The 17,769-nt window shown below is 35.7% G+C and overlaps 1 pseudogene; it reads left to right on the top strand.

The window, feature by feature from the left end:
* The first annotated feature begins 387 nt into the window (after nucleotides 1–387).
* LOC123820819 lies at nucleotides 388–487 on the top strand (annotated as a pseudogene).
* The last annotated feature ends 17,282 nt before the right edge of the window (nucleotides 488–17,769 follow it).

The following is a 17,769-nucleotide window of genomic DNA, read 5'->3' as shown; positions in this document are numbered from 1 at the left end:
GTGCTGGATTTTATCAGATGTTTTTTCTGCATCTGTTGGTATGATCATATGATTTTTGTCTTTCATTGTGTTTATGTGATGTATCACATTTATTGATTTGTGAATATTGTACCATCCTTGCATCTCTGGAATAAATTTACTTGATCATGGTATATGATCTTTTTAATGTATTTCTGGATCCAGTTTGCTAATATTTTGTTGAGGATTTTAGCATCTACGTTTATCAGAGATATTGGCTTGTAATTTTTTTTCTTTGTCCTATCTTTACCTAGTTTTGGGATTAGGATAATTCTGGCATCTTAAAAAGAGTTTGAGAGGCTTCCCTCTTCTTGAATTGTTTGGAATAGTTTGAGGATAGGTGTTAGTCCGTCTTTGAATGTTTGATAAGTGCTGGCTTTTGCAGCACATATATTAAAATTGGAACAATACAGAGAAGATTAGCATGGCCCCTGTGCAAGGATGAATGTTTGATAAAATTCACGTGTGAAGCCATCCAGTCCAGGACTCTTGTGTGCTGGGAGTTCTTTGATTACTTCTTTAATTTTGCTAGTTGTTATTGGTCTATTCAGGTTTTCTGATTCTTCCTGATTGAGTTTTGGAAGAATGTATGTTTCTAGAAATTTATCTATTTCACCCAGGTTGCCCAATTTCTTGGCATGTAGTTGTTTATGTAAGCAATTTCTTACAATCCTTTGTACTTCTGTGCTATCAGTTGGTACTTCTCTTTTACTTCTGACTTTATTTATTTGGGTTCTCCTATCTCTTTTTCTTGATGAGACAGGTTAAAGGCTTATCATTTTGCTTATATTTTCAAAGAACCAGCTCTTGGTTTCGTTGATCTTTTGTATTGTTTTTTAGTTTCTATGTCATTTATTACTGCTCTGACCTTGGTTATTTCCTTCCTTCTACCTGCTCTGGGCTTTGTTTGTTGTTCTTTTTCTAGTTCATTTAGGTATAATGTTAGATTGTTTATTTGAGATTTTTCTTGCTTCTTGAAGTAGGCCTGTAATACTATGAGCGTCCCTCTCAGGACTGCTTTCACTGTGTCCATAGATTTTTGGATTGTTGTGTGTTCATTTTCATTTGTGTTCGGGTAATTTTTAACTTCTTTTTTTTATCTCATTGGTAACCACTCATTGTTTAAGAACATGCTATTTAGCCTCCACGTGTTTGAGTATTTTTGAGGGGGTTCTTTATTGTACTTGATTTCTAATTTCATGTCACTATAATCTAAGAAGCTGTTTGATATGATTTCAATCCTTTTAAATTTGTTAAGACATATTTTGTGTCCTAACATGTGGTCTATCTTTGAGACTATGTACACTTCAGAAGAAAGTTTAATCTCCTGCTTTGGGGTAAAATGTTCTGTAAATACCAATTAAATCCATCCAATTTAGTGTGTTATTTAAGGTCACTGTTTCCTTGTTGATTTTTCATCTGGATGATCTATCCATTGATGACAGTAGGGTATTAAAATCCCCTACTATGATTGCATTGCTGTCAATCTCTCCCTTAAAGTCCACTAAGATTTTTTAAATATATTTAGGTGTTTCTATGTTGGGTGCATATATATTTACAAGGGTCATACCCTTTTGTTGGATTGATCCCCTTAGTGTTATGTAGTGACCTTCCTTGTCTCTTACTATAGCTTTTGTTTTAAAGTTTATTTTTTCAAATGTAAGTATTGCTACTCCAGCTGTTTTTTTGTTTGTTTCCACTTGCATGGAATATTTTTACACTTTCAGACTATGGGAATATTTTTTTCTGATGTGTGTCTCTTGTAAACAGCATATATATTGGTCATGTTTTCTTTTTCATTCAGCTATCCTACATCTTTTGATTAGAACATTTAATCCATTTACATTTAGGGTTATTATTGATAGGTACTTACTTATTGTCATTTCTTCTTTGTACCTATTTCCTTTCTCTCTATTTCATCTTTTTCTTAAAGCATTCATTTTTAACCATTTCTTGCAATACCAGTAAAATATAGCTTCATTTATTTAAAGCTATAAATAAAATGAAGCCCAAGTGTGCTGTTTGTGGCTACACAAGACAGAGGCCTATGCTACATTTAGTATGTGATGTCAGCATATCCTTAGAACACATAGCTCACGTTCTGCATAGGTCTCCTAACTGCCAAATTTCCACATGAAAGCACAGTGGGAAGACACTGGGCAGAATCTCTGGATCTGCTCAAGTAGCCCCTGTTCTTGGTAACAATGTTCTTCATCCTTTGTGGGAAGCCTCCCCAAGTGCAACATTTCATTTGTCTCTAAACACCATCCCAGAAGGAAGAGCAGAGTCCTAAAGGATGTAGTCAATGCATTTAAATGTTGCCTGAGAGTTGGAAGGAGTGAGATTTTTTGCTTCTGTAAAATTCCAAAGTTTTACATCATTCAACTCTTAAATAGAGTTATTTTTCTACCACCACACAACAGAAGTGAAGTTTCTTCTAGTTAAAAGTATGGAAGTCTAATGATGTTTCAATAAAGTAAAAACTCAAATATGATGGCCAGTGAAGGATGCCTAGTCCCCAAAAGGAGCATTAAAGTCTCTGAGAGCCCTGTCCCTGCTGTAGTCATGACTAATCTGAATTTCTTCACACTTCCCACCTTCTTGACTAAAGCAATTGGGTTTCTAATTGAGTTTCATCATTGCTTACTAAGGTGAACTCAGAAGAATGAGGTTCCCTCCATTGTGGGCACATTCCATTTTCAATGGTTTTGTTGGTTTTATTGTGGTCTGTTTTCAGAGATGTTTAAGTGTATTAACAAATCCAAGCACACAAAGAGGCAGAGGTACAGACCCCGACCAGAAGATAAGTGGTTCCTCCAGACTTCCTTATTCTGCCCAGCCCCTGGCCCCAAGAGGATCTTTCCCTTAGCTCCTCTCAGCTTCAGAGAATGTGATCCACTCACCTGCAAGTCAGTAGCTTCTTGACTGTCTGAAGCAGCCATTGCAAGGATGATGTTGCACATTGAAACCCTTCATATGCACATGCACACAAACATGCACACATACGTATATACCCAACACAACAATCACAAGTGCAGTGTGTGCTGATATTTCCTATTTTATTTTTCCAACTCCTCAGACTTTATTTAGAGCTGCCCACAACCCACTAACCCAATTTCATGACCTACTAATGGGTCACAACCCACAGTTTGAAAAACATGACACTTAGGCCCTACAGCATCATCAGATAAAATTGAACCTGAGCCGTTCCCTAAAAGCACAGTCTCTAGAATTTCCTGGTATATACACCCAAAAATGTCTCTAAACCCAACATTCAGACATCATTCAGTCTTGCTAGACAGTTTGCTTCCTTTCTGTTTCTTATAGTTTGTCACTAATCGGCATATTTGTGCCGTCCTTGGGACTTCTTGGGCTCCTTATTCCCTACATGTTATCACCTGCGGTGGACTGCACTTTTTGACAGCTTCTTTTCTTTCTCTAATCACTGCTTCCCACTCAGATACACCTCCACACAGCTCTAAGACCTGTGCTAAATGGCTGCATGTCACTCAGTCCTCATTTAAAAATCTAAATTCCTGAAGTTTATATTTGGGTAGAGAATTCTGCCTTTGTCACAATTAAACATTAATGCATACATTGTTCCTTCCTACCACTATAGAATTTATTGAAATTCTAGATATAAATTATAGAAGTAATAATATGTAAGCCCCTGTTTTGTTCTTAAATGGCTGACAAAGGCTGTGATAGACTTTTTAAGAATGAATGTTCTGTGTTTAAATTTATCTTTAACATTAATATTGGGAAGACATTGGTTAATAAGATTATATAGGTTTCAAGTGTACAATTCTATGATACATGATCTTTATATTGAATTGTGTGCCCATCACCCAAAGTCAAATCATCTTGTGTCACCATATATTTGAACCTCCTTTATCCTTTTCAAACACACCCTGGTAACCTCCATACCATGCTTTGTGTCTTTGAGTTTTTGTTTGAATGTTTTTCTTGTTTGTTCATTTGTTGATTTCAGTTTTATATCCCACATATGAGTGAAATCATATAGTTCTTACCTTCTTCTGTCTGACTTATTTCGCTTAGCATGATATTTTCAAGGTCCATCTACATTGTCACAAATGGAAGTATTTCATCTTTCTTATGGCTGAGTATTATTTTATTGTACATATGTGCCACATCTTCTTTATCTAATATCTATTGAAGAACACTTTAGTTCTTTCCATGTCTTGGCCAAGGTGAATTATGCTGCAATGAACATAGGGGTGTATATGTCTTTGCGAATAAATGTTTTCAAATCTTTTCAGGTATATACTCAGAAGAGGGGTTGCTGGGTCATATGGTAACTCTATTCTTAATTTTTTTGAGGAACATCTATACTGTTTTCCATAGGGGCTGTACCAGTTTAAATTACCACTAGCAGTGAATGACGATTCTTTATTCTCTACCTCTCCAACACTTGTTACTACATGTCTTGTTGATAATACCCATTCTAATAGGTATGAGGTAGTATCTCATTGCAGTTTTGATTTGCTTTGCCCTCATAAGCTAGTGAAGTTAAGCATCTTTTCATATATCTATTGGCCATTTGTGTGTTTTCTTGGGAGAAGTGACTTCCATTCCTCTACCAATTTTTTCATAAGATTGTTTGGTGTTGAGTTGTATAAGTTCTTTATATTTTGGGGATGTTAACTCCTTGTTGGAGCTGTTGTTTGCAAATATCTTCTCCAATTCCGTTGAATGCCTTTCTGTTTGGTTGGTGGTTTCTTTTGCTGTGCAGAAGCTTTTTAGTTTGATAGAGTCCCATTCATTTATTTTTGCCTTTACTTCAATTGCCTTAAGGGTCAAATTCATAAAATGTTCTCTAAGACCAAGGTCTATAAGTATAGTACCTATGTTTTCTTCTATGTGATATATTGTTTCAGGTCTTATAATTAGGTCTATAATGCATTTAACTACATTTTCATTTTATTTTATGTATGTATGTATTTATTTATTTATTTAATTTTTGGTATATATTTATATATTTTTTCCATTAACATTTAGTCTCTTTATACCCCTCTCCCCCCACAATCACCACATTGTTGTCCATTTCCACAAGTCTTTTTTCCTTTTTGATCCATTCCTCCACCCCCTAGTCCCTACCCTCATCCTTACCTGTCATCCTACTCTCTATGACTCTGTCTCTATTTTACTTGTTCAGTTCATTCATTAGATTCCACATAGGAGTGAAATCATATGGTATTTGTCTTTCTCTGATTGGCTTATTTCTCTTAGTATAATGTTCTCCAGATCCATCCATATTGTCACTAAGATTAAAATTTTTCTTCTTTTTCACAGCCAAGTAGTATTCCATTGTGTAAATGTCCCATAGTTGTTTTATTCACTCCTCTACTGATGAACATTTGGGCTGCTCCTATCTCTTGGTGATTGTGAATAATGCTGCAATGAATGTGGGGTGCTTATATCCCTTCAAATTAGTGTTTGGGTTCCTTTCAATATATTCCCAGAGTGGGATTGCTGGGTGAAAAGGCAGATCCATTTTTAATATTTTGAAATATCTCCATACTGCTTTCTACAGTGGCTGAACCAATCTTCAGTCCCACCAACAGTGCAAAAGAGTTCTGCTTTCTCCACATCTCACTAGCACTTGTTGTTCATTGGTTTATTGATGATAGCCATTCTGACCATTGTGAGGTGATATCTTATTGTTGTTTTAACTTGCATTTCTCTGATAATTAGTGATGTTGAGCATCTTTCCACATGTCCATTGGCCATCTCTATGTCCTCTTCAGAGAAATGTCTATTTTATTCCTTTCCCCATTTTTATGGGGTTGTTGGTTTTTTGGTGTTGAATTGTGTGTTCTTTATAAATTTTGAATATTAATCCTTTATCAGATGTACCAGTGCATATGTTCTCCAATTCTATGGTTTGTCTTTTTATTTTGTTGATAGTTTCCATTGCTTTGTAAAAAATTATATTTTGATATAGTCCCATTTGTTTATTTTTTCTCTGATTCTCTTGCCTGGGGAGATATATCCAATAAAATATGGCTGTGAGCAATGTTGGAGGTTTTGTTGCCTATGTTTTCTTCTACAATTTTTATGGTTTTGGGTCAAACATTTAAGTTTTCAATCCATTTTGAATTTATTCTTGTGTGTAGTGTAAATAGGTGCTCTAGATTTAATGTATCTATCCAATTTCCCCAACACCATTTTTGTTTTATGTTTTTATTGATGTTCAACCATAGTTGTCCCCATTTTCTCCCCACAACTCTTCCATGCCCCCCACCCCCACCTCCCACATTCAATCCTACCCCCTCATTGGCTTTGTCCATGGGTCCTTTATACATGTTCCTTGAAGGCCCTTTCCTTTCTTTGCCTCATTATCTTCTCCCCACTCCCCTCTAGTTACTGTAAGTTTGTTCTTTATTTCAATGTCTCTAGTTATATTCTGCTTGCTTTTTTGTTTTATTGATTATGTTCCACTTGTAGGTGAGATCATATGGTATTTGTCTTTCATTGCCTGGCTTATTTTACTTAGCCTAATGTTCTCCAGTTCCATCCATGCTGTTGCAAAAAGTAGGAGCTTCTTCTTTCTTTGTGCTGCATAGTGTTCCATTTCCTGATGTCATTTTTTAATAAACTGTCTTTAGCTTATTGCATGTGCTGGTTTCCTCTGTCAAATATTAATTGACTATAAAGCTATGGATTTATTTCTGGGCTGTCTATTCTGTTCCATTGATCTATATTTTTATGTCAGTAACATACTATTTTGATTACTATGGCCTTATACTATAGTTTAATATTAGGTAGCATGATTCCTCTAACTTTCTTCTTTCTCAGGATTGCTGTTGCTATGTGGGACCTTTTGTGCTTCCATCAAAATTTTTGAAATATTTGTTCTAGTTCTGTGAAATACATCATTGGAATTGTATTGAATCTATAGATTGCTTTGGGTAGTATGGACATTTTAATGATGTTAATTTTTCCTATTTGTGAACACTGTATGTGATTACACTTATTTGTATCTACTTCAATTTCCTTCTTCAGTGTCTACAATTTTCCAAGGGCAGGTCTTTTACATTCTTGGTTAAGTTTATTCCTAGGTATTTATTATTGTGTTTAAAATGATTTTATTTATTTATTATTTGAGATAGGGGAAGGGAGAGAGAAAGAAAGGGAGAGAAACATTAATGTGTGGTTGCTTTTCACATGCCCACTAATGGAGACCTGGCCTGCAACCCACACATGTTCCCTGATGGTGAATCAAACTGGCGACACTTTTTGTTTTCAGACTCAATCCACTGAGAGGATACCTCCAGCAAGGGTGGTATTTTATTCTTTTTGAAGCAATTGTGAATTAAGTGGTTTTCTTAATTTCCCTTTCTGTTAGTTTGTTAGTAGCATGTAAAAAGCAATGAATTTCTAGATATTAATTTTGTATCCTGCTGTTTCACTGCATGCATTTATCAGTTCTAATAGTTTCTTGGTAGAATCTTTGGGGTTCTCTATATACAGTATCATGTCATCTGCAAATAAAGACAGTTCTACTTCTTTCTTTTCTATTTGGATGCCTTTTATTTCTCTTCTTGTCTGATTGCTATGGTTAGGTCTTCCTGTACTATGTTGAATAAATGAGGTGAAAGCAGACGTTCCTATCTTGCTCTTGATCTTTAGGGGAATGCTTGTAGCTCTTACCCATTGAGTATGATATTGGCAGTGGATTTGTCAAATATGGCCTTTATTATGTTGAGGTATGTTCCCTTTATTCCTACGTTGCTGAGAGTTTTTAACATAAATGGTGCTGGATTTTATCAAATGTGTTTTCTGCATCTATTGATATGATCATGTGGTTTTTATCCTTCATGTTGTTTATGCTGTGAATCACATTTATTAATTTTCTAATGTTCTACTGACTTTGATTCCCCAGAATAAGTCCCACTTAATCATGGTATATGATCTTTTTGATGCATTGCTATATTGGGTTTGCTAATATGTTTTTGAGGACTTTAGCATTTATGTTCATCAGGAATATTGGCTTATAATGTTCTCTTTTTTGTAGTGTCTTTATCAGTTTTTGGAATTAGAATAATGCTGTCCTCACAAAATGAGCTTGGGAGTCCTCCTTCTGCTTGAATTTTTTGAAATAGTTTGAGAATGGCAGGTGTTTGTTGTTCCTGGAATGTTTGGTAAAATTCATCTGTGATGCCATCTGGTCCAGGACTTTTTTTGTTGGGAGTTTTTTTTACATTGCTTCAGTTTCACTAGGTGTAACATATTTATTCAGATTTTCTGGTTCTTCCTGATTTAGTGTTGAAAGATTGTTGTTTCTGGGAATTTATCTCTTTCCTCCAGGTTGTCCAATTTGTTGGCATATAATTGTTCATGAAACTTTTTATAATCCTTTGTATTTCTTTGGTGTCAGTCATTATTTCTCCTCTTTTATTTATGATTTTACTTATTTGGATCCTCCCTCTTTTTTTATTGATGAGTCTGGTTAAAGGTTTGTCAATTGTTTTATGTTTTCAAACTAACAGCTCCTGGATTCATTGATATTTTGTATTGTGATTTTAGAGTCTACTTCATTTATTTTGGCTCTGATCTTTATTATTTCCTTCCTTCTACTCACTCTGGGCTTTGTTGCTCTGTTTCAATTTCCTTTAAGTGTGAAGTTACATTGTTTATTTGAATTTTCTCTATTCATTTTTTTAGATAGGCTTGTAGTGCTATCATTTATCTCTTAGGATTGCAATCCCAGTGTCCCACAATTTTTGGATTGTTGTGTTCTCATATTCCTTTGTTTCAAGGTATATTTTGATTGTTTTACTTGATCTCATTGTTGGTCCATTCATTATTTAATAACATGTTGTTTAGCTTCTATGTCTTTGTGTATTTTTCATTATTCTTATGATTGATTTGTATTTTCATAGCACTGTGGTTAGAGAAGATGCTTGATATGACTTCAGTCTTCTTAAATTTATAGAGACTTGTTTTGCATCCTAGCATGTGGTCTTTCCTAGAAAATGATCCATGTGCATTTTAAACGTATGTATATTCTGCTGTTTTGGGATGAAATGTTTTCAAGATATCAAATCCATTTGGTTGTTTAAGGCCATTGTCTCCTTGTTGATTTTCTGTCTTGAAAATCTATCCATTGAAGTCAATGGGGTGTTAAAATCCCCAACTTTGACTGTATTTCTGTCCAACTCTGCCATTTTGTCCATCAAGATTTGCTTTACATACTTAGGTGCTCCTTTATTGGGTGCATAAATGTTTACTAGGATTATGTCCTCTATTGGGTTGTTCCCTTTATCATTTTGCAGTGTCATTTTTTAAGTATTTTTATTGATTATGCTATTACAGTTTTCCCAATTTTTCCCTTTTATCCCCCCTCCAACCTGCCCCCGAACCCTCCAGCATCCCCCCCTTAGTTCATGTCTATGGGTGGTACATATAAGTTCTTTGAGTCCTCTGTTTCCTATACCATTTTTTTTCAATCTCTCCCCATCTATTTTATGGCTACTAATTACACTTCTTCTTCCCTGTACCTTTTCCCCCTATTCCTCCCTTCCCCCTCTCCAGTGAACTCCCTCCATGTGATGTCCATTTCTCTGGTTCTGTTCCTGTTCTGTTTGTTTGCTTAATTTTTTTCATTGTTTTTCCTTTATTTTAGGTTCATTTGCTGATAGTTGTGAGTTTGTTATCATTTTATTTTTCATATTTTTATCTTTTTTTCTTAGATAAATCCCTTTAATATTTCATATAATAAGGGCTTGGTGATGATGAACTGCTTTAACTTGACCTTATCTGGGAAGCTCTTTATCTGCCTTTCCATTCTAAATGAAAGCTTTGCTGGATAGAGTAATCTTGGATGTAGATCCTTGCCTTTCATGACTTCAAATACTTCTTTCCAGCCCCTTTTTGCCTGCAAGGTTTCTTTTGAGAAATCAGCTGATAGCCTTATGGGAACTCCTTTGTAGGTAACTGTCTTCTGATCTCTTGCTGCTTTTAGGATTTTCTCTTTGTCTTTAATCTTGGGTAACTTAGTGATGATGTGCCATGGTGTATTCCTCTTTGGGTCCAACTTCTTTGGGACTCTCTGGGCTTCCTGGACTTCCTGAAAGTCTATTTCTTTTACTAGATTGGGGAAGTTTTCCTTCATTATTTTTTCAAATAAGTTTTCAAATTCTTGTTGTAGTTCTTCTCTTTCCGGCACCCCTATAATTTGGATATTGGAACATTTCAGGTTGTCCCGGAGAATCCTCAGCCTCTCTTCATTTTTGGAGATTCTTGTTTCTTCATTCTGATACAGTTGGATGTTTATTTCTTCCCTATGTTCCAAATCATTGCTTTGAATCCTGGTTTCCTTCTTGTCACTGCTGGTTCCCTGAATATTTTGCTTTATTTCATTTTGGGTATCTTTCTTTTGTTCTTTCATTTTTTGACCAAGCTCAATCAGTTCTGTGAGCATTTTGATTACGAGGGCTTTAAACTCTTCATCAGATAGGTTAGCAATCTCCTCATCCTTTAGTTCTCTTTGAGGTCTTGCTGTGTTCTTTCATTTGGGCCATATACCTTTGCCTTGGCACAGCTGATAGGTTGTAAGGGGGTGGGGCCTTAGGTATTCACCAGGGCAGGATGACCCTCTTTGCTGCCTGCCTGTGTGGGAGGGGCTACAGAGGGAACAACGCAGCTCGCCTGCTTGTCTCTAGCACACTTTCGAACAGACTCTCGTGTCAGACTGGAAGTATCTCTCACTGGGGCAACCCAAACCTTAGCCCACAGTCAGCTTTGAGTCTCAGTTTTCCCCTTAAGTCAGTCCCTCCAGAGCAGCTCTGCTGAGTTCGGCAGTGAGCCCTGCCCCCCAGACGCCTTGCCCTGGTTTTTCTGAGTTGGCCTGCATGGTCCAGCTGGTCTGGTTGTTCTGGTTGATTTTTTCTTTAATTCCTTGGTTGTCAGAGTTCCTTGCAGCTTGATTTTCTGGCAATTTTGGTTGTTTATTGAGTTTAGATTTGTTGTTATCCTCCTTTTGGTTGTGCAAGGAAGCAAAGGGTTTCTACCTGCGCCTCTATCTTGGCCAGAACTCCTGTAGTGTCCCTCTTTGTCTTATGCTATAGCCTTGGTTGTAAGGTCTATTTTGTCAGATATAAGTACTGCTACTCCAGATTTTTTTCCTTTCCATTTGCATGAAATATTATTTTTCCATTCCTTTTCTTTTAGTTTGTGTATATCTTTTGATCTAAGGTCAGTCTCTTGGAGGCAGCATATATGGGTCTTTTTTTCTTATCCATTCAGCTACCCTATGTTATTTGGTTAGAGCATTTAAGCCATTTACATTTTAAGTGATTATTGATATATACATATTTAGTACCATTTTCTCGTTAGAGTTTTTTCCTTCATTTTTTTTCTTTCTCTGTTCTTCTTGTCCTTATCCTTGTCCTTCTCATCCTCATCCTCATCCTCATTCTTATTCTTATTTTTCAAGCAAGCCCTTTAATGTCAGTTGCTGTACTGGTTTGGGTTCAACAAACTCCTTTAGCTTTTTCTTGTCTGGGAAGCTCCTTATTTTTCCTTCAATTTTAAATCATGGCCTTGCTGTACAAAGTAGCCTTAGTTGTAGATCCTTGCTTTTCATCACCTTGAACATTTGAAGCCACTCCCTTCTGGCCTGAAACATTTCTGTTGAGAAATCAGATGACAGTCTAATTAGTGCTTCCTTTTATGTAACTACCTGCTTTTCTCTTGTGGATTTTAAGGTCCTTTCCTTGTCTTTAAGGCTTGTCATTTTCATTATGATGTGTCTCAGTGTAGGCTTCTTTGGGTCCAACTTCTGTGGGACTCTCTGAGCTTCTGGACTTGTGTGTCTTTTTCCTTCACCAGATTATTGAAGTTTTCAGTCACTATTTCTTCAAATAAGTTCTTGATCCCTTGCTCGCTGTCCCCTCCTTCTGGTATTTCCATTATGAATGTTGTTATGCTTCATGTTGTCCCAAATGTTTTTAAGCTCTCCTCAGTTCTTAAAATTCTTTTTTTTTTCTGCTCTGCCTGGGTGTTATTTTCTACCTTGTCTTCCAAATCACTGATTCAATCCTCTGCTTCATCTAACCTACAGTTTATTCCTTCACGTGTATTTCTGACTGCTTCTTTTTAATGGTTTCTATGTCTTTTTTCATACTGTTGAGTATCCTTATAATCATTACTCTAAACTCTCTATTTAATAAAGTGCTTGTCTCCATTTCCTGTAGTTTTTCTTCTGGAGACCTCTCTTATTCTCTCATTTAGGGTCTGTTTTTTTTTTCTTTCCATTTTTGCTGCTTCTTGTATTTGTTTCTATGTATTAGGTAGATCTGCAAAGACTCTGGTACAGGCCTTTTTCAGATGATGCTTGTGTCTGGCCCTGGGCAACATATTTGGAGGTATCAGCTATCCACAGCATGTGGCTCCCTCTGGGCCAGTCATGTTGTGTCGAAGTGCTTTCTTCCAAATGTCCTTAATTATAAGTCTTCTCTACTGCTAGTGTTCAGTTGGTTATTCAGGATGAATTTTCTACAACTTAACTGTAATACTAAATTGGTCCTGGGAGCAGGTTAGTGTAGCTTCCACTTAGTCCTCCACCATCTTTGGTGACTTTAATCCATTTTGAGTTAATTTTTGTATATGGGGACAAACCATAGTCTAGTTTCATTCTTTTGTAAGTGACTTACAAATTTTCCCAGAACCGTTTATTGAAGAGGCTTTCTTTTCTCCATTGTATGTTTTTGGTTTCATTGCTGAAAATTATTTGCCCTAATATGTATGGTTTTATTTATGGGCTCTCAATTCTGTTTCATTGCTCTATGTATCTTTCTGCCAATGCCATGCTGTTTTGATTATTGTGTTTTGCAGTATAATTTTAAGTCAGGAAGTGTGATGCCTCCAGCTTCTTTTTTTTCTGCAAGATTACTTTGGTTATTCAGGGCCTTTTGTGGTTCCATACAAATCTGATGATTTTTTTGTTCTAATCCTTTAAAAAATGCCATTGAGATTTTGATGAAATTGCACTAAATCTTTATATTGCTTTGAGTAATATGGCATTTTAATTATGTTTTTTTTTGATCCATGAACATGGAATATTTTTTCCATTTCATTGTGTCTTTTTCAACCTCTTTTAATAATGTGTTATAGTTTTTAGTATATAGATCCTTCACATATTTTTAAGTTTATTCTTAGATATTTTATTCTTTTTGTTGCAACTGCAAAAGAAATGTTTTCATTTCTTTTTCTGAAATTTCATTGTTAGCATATAGGGTACAGTGGATTTTTGTACACTAACTTTGTGCCTTACAACTTTACTATATGTGTTTATTGTTTCTGGTAATTTTGGAGTGGAATATTTAGGATTTTATCTAGAAAAAATCATGTCATATGCAAAAAGTGACACTTTTACTTCTTTCTTCCCAATTTGGATGCCTTTTATTTCTTTCTCTTGCCTGATGGCTCTGACTATAATAATAGTGGTGAGAATGGACATCCTTGCCTTGTTACTGATCTTAGAGGTGCAGCTTTCAGTTTATCACCATTGAATATGATATTAACTGAGAGTTTTCCATATAGGGCCTTTATTATGTTGAGTACTTTCCTTCTAAATCCATTTATTGTGTGTTTTAATCATAAAAGGATGTATCTTATCAAATGCTTTTTCTGCATCTATTGGTGAGATCATATGCATTTTACCCTTTATTTTGTTAGCATGGTACTTTATATTGATTGATTTGAACTATCTTTGTGCCTTTGGAATAAAGCCCACTTGATCATGGTGTACCATTTTTTAAATCTATTGTTGTATTCAATCTGATAGTATTTTGTTTAGGATTTTTTGTATCTGTATTCATCAGAAATATAGGTCTGTAGTTTTTTGTTTTTTGTTTTTTTATGTGTTGTCCTTGCCAGGTTTTGGCATCAGGGCTATGTTGGCCTCATAAAATATGTTGGGAAGTATTGCCTCTTCTTCAAATTTTTGGAAGTTTGTTAAGGAAAGATAAATCTCCTTTGAATGTTTGGTAGGATTCACTACTGTAGCCATCTGATTCTGGACTGTTACTTTTGATAACTTCAATATCTTCACTGTTGATCAATCTGTTTAGATTTTCCAATTCTTTATGATTCATTCTGGGAAGGTTATATATTTCTAGGAAGTTATCCATTTCTTCCAAGTTAATGAATTTGGTGGAATATAGCTTTCATAGTGTTGTTGTATGATCCTTTGTATTTCTGTGATATCTGTGGTAATTGTCTTTCACTTCTGATTTTGTTTATTTGGCTCTTTTCTCTTTTTTTCCCTAGCAAGTCAAGCTAACAGTTTGTCAATTTTATTAATCTATTCAAAGAACTAGCTCTCTGTTACATTAATTTTTTGTATAGTTTTTTTTTGTTCTCTATTTCATTCAATTCTGTTCTAATTTTTATTATTTCTTTTCTTCTGCTGACTTTGGCCTGCTTCTGTTATGGTTTTTAAAAGTATAATATTAGGTTGTTTACTTCAGATTTTTGTTTTTTCTTGAAATAGGCCTGTAATGATATAAACTTTCCTTTTATTACTGCTGTTGCTGAATCCCAGAAATTTTTATATTATCTGACATGTTTGATATGAGAAATATTGTCATTCTCATTTGTTTCTATGTATCTTCTTTAAAAGATTTTATTTATTTATTTTTAGATAGAGGGGAGGGGAAGGAGAAAGATGAGGAGAGAAACATCAATGTGTGGTTGCCTGCTGCATGCCCCCTACTGGGGACCTGGCCAGCAACCCAGGCATGTGCCCTCACTGAGAATCAAACCAGTGATCCTTTGGCTCACAGGTCAACACTCAATTCACTGAGCTACACCAGCTAGGCAGTCTCTATATGTCTTTTGATCTCACCTTTTATTTCTTCTTTGACCCAGTCATTTTTTAAGAGTATGTTGTTTGATTCCCATATATTTGTGGGATTTTTTTACTTTGTTTTTGCAGTTGATATCTAATTTCAAATCATTGTGGTCAGAGAATATACTACATATGATGTCAATCTTCTTACATGTATTGAGGCTAGTTTTATGTCCCAGCATATGGTCCATCCTTGAGAATGTTTCATGTGCACTGGAGAAGAATGTGTAATCTGATGTTCTGGGATGAAAGGTTCTGTATATGTCAATTTTGTCCATTTGATCTAATGTGTCACTTAAGGAAGTTATTTGTGTATTTATTTTCAGTTTGTCTGAACTATCTAAAGCTGTCAGTGGGGTATTTAGATCCCCTGATATGATTGTGTTGATGTCAGTTTCTCCTTTTATTTCTTTTTGTGCTATTTGGTGCATATATATTGAGAAGTATTGTGTCTTCTCAATGTATTGTCCGCTTTGTCATTATAAAATGTCCTTGTCTCTTGTTACCTTTGTTATCTTGAAGTCTATTTTTGTCAGACATAAGTATGGCTACCCCGGCTTTTCTGTGGATGCCATTTGCTTAGAGAATCATTTTCCACCCTCTCACTTTGAATCATATTTTTCTTTGCAGCTTAGATGTGTCTCCTGAAAGCAGCTATGGTTGGGTTTTGGTTTTGATCTAATCTGCTACTCTGTGCCTCTTATTGGTGAATTCAGTTCATTCATATTTAGGGTGATTATTGGTGTATGAAGATTTTCTATAGCCATTATTGTTTTCTGGTAGCTCTGTGCTTCCATTGGTTCTTTTCCTTTGTGCTTCTGTCTGTCATTTTTGTTTGATGGTATTCCATATTTTTCCCCATTTTCTGCTTCTTCCTTTTTAAAAATTATTTGTCTCAATTTGGGTTTCTGTGTGTGTGTTACTATTAGGCTTATGTAAAAGAAAGTTTCACATAGATAGTGATACATACCCTGGCTCGTGGGGTCCACCACATTGTGGATGAGGCACGAGAAATTCACATGGACTACCAAGTCCTGTGGAGGGAAAGGGACAGCATGGCTTCTCTCTCAAGAGGAGAAAAAGCCTCGGCCCTTCCCTTGACAAGCCTTTGTTGCTTTTCTGGGCACATTACATGATGGTCCTCATTTACTATGCACAGGTTCACTTTAGGTGGTTACCTGTTATGGAAAACAAAGGAGATGATGCTGCTAATCACATCGCAGAAGAAGGATATTTGCAAATGCAAAGGGAGAAGTGGTTGAACTGGTTACACTCCATACTTGGAAAGTTTAGCACAGACTTTAGGAAGTTACAGTAAGCACTTGCTGTCTCAATTCAGGGTGAGGGAGTTTTAGCAAAAAGCAAGTCTCAAAGTGGCCTAGGTACAATTGCAGGCCTGATTCCCCACAGGAGAACCTATCCATGGGAGTGAGTCCTGTGCATCAGACCTCACTTTCCACTGGAAGCTGGGCCCACACCATGCAGAATGGTCTCCTATAATATAGTATTCCTTTCTCTTTTGAATGCATCCAATCTCCATTCCCCCTTTTCAAATTCAGACCTTTATTTTCTCTCCTTTTATGTTTTTTGTTGTCCCTGTTTATGCTGTGAGTTTGTTGGTGATCTTAATCATAGTTCTGTGACCTTTACTTCCTTATTTCAGGTAAAATAACTCCCTTCAGTATTTCCTGTAATGGAGGTTTCTGGTGGTAAGATCCCTGTTTCTATATGTCTGGAAAAGTCATTATTTCTCCTTCATATCTAAAGGATAACTTTGTTGGAAATATTATTCTTGGTTGGTAATTACTCTCTTTCAGCAGTTTGAGTATTTGTTTCCACTCTCTTCTGACTTACAGAGTTTCTGCTGAGGAGTCTAATGATAACCTAATGGGCTTTTCTTTATAGGTTACTTTCTCTTTTTTTACTGGCTGCCTTGAGAATTCTTTCTTTGTCATTAATTTTTGACAGATTTAATACAATGTGTCTTGGGGAGGGCCTCTTTGGACTGAGATCATCAGATGTTCTGTTTGCTTCTTAGATTCAAACACATAGCTTTCCCACAAGTTTGGGAAGTTCTCACCAACTATTTGTTTGAATAAGTTCTCTGTTTCCTTCTCCCTCTCTTTGTCTTCTGGTATGCCTATTATTCTTATATTGTTCTTTCTGATGGATTCAGATAGTTCTCATAGAGCTCTTTTACTTTTTTATGCTCAAGTCTCTCTCTTATTTCCTCTGTATTGTTTCTATATTTCTATCTTCAGTATCACTAATTCTTTCCTCCACCTGGTCAGCTCTGTTTCCTGTGATTGCTAGTTCATTCTTTATCTCTTTTATTGAGTTCTTCATCTTCAGAATATCTATTTGGTTCTTTTTAAAGTTTTAATCTTTTTGTTAAAGTACTTGTTTTTTCATTGATTTTGTGTCTGAGTTTATTATAAACTGCTTATCTGTGTTTTCTCATATCTCACTGATTTCTCTCAGAACAGCAATCTTGACTTTTCTGCTATTTAAATCACAGTGTTTCATATCTTAAGTTTATTTTCTGGAGATTTTTTATTTTCTTTCTGAGCTGCTGTGCTACGTGGGTTATTTGTGGTATTTAATGGATTCCTTCTATATCTAAGCATCTATGTATGAGTGGCACTTCTCTAGTCTTTTAATAAGATAAAGACTTTCTACTGAATCATGAGTTTTTTTTTTGTTCTTGAACAGCTCTGCCATTTTAAACCTCTGCTGGGTGGTGAAAAATGACCTGTGTTTCCTGAGAAGGTGGGTGTCTCCTCTGTGTTTAGGTCACTTCGGTCTCAGAAGACCAATCCCACTGGGCAATGTGGTGGGTGATGGGGTTCCAAGTCCATGAAATCCTAGTGCTG

This window comes from Phyllostomus hastatus, unplaced genomic scaffold, assembly GCF_019186645.2.
Source record: "Phyllostomus hastatus isolate PE091 unplaced genomic scaffold, TTU_PhHast_1.1 phas_contig_37, whole genome shotgun sequence".
Lineage (NCBI taxonomy): Eukaryota > Metazoa > Chordata > Mammalia > Chiroptera > Phyllostomidae > Phyllostomus > Phyllostomus hastatus.
The sequence above is the reverse complement of the archived record's forward strand: the minus strand, read 5'-3'. Positions and strand labels throughout refer to the sequence as shown.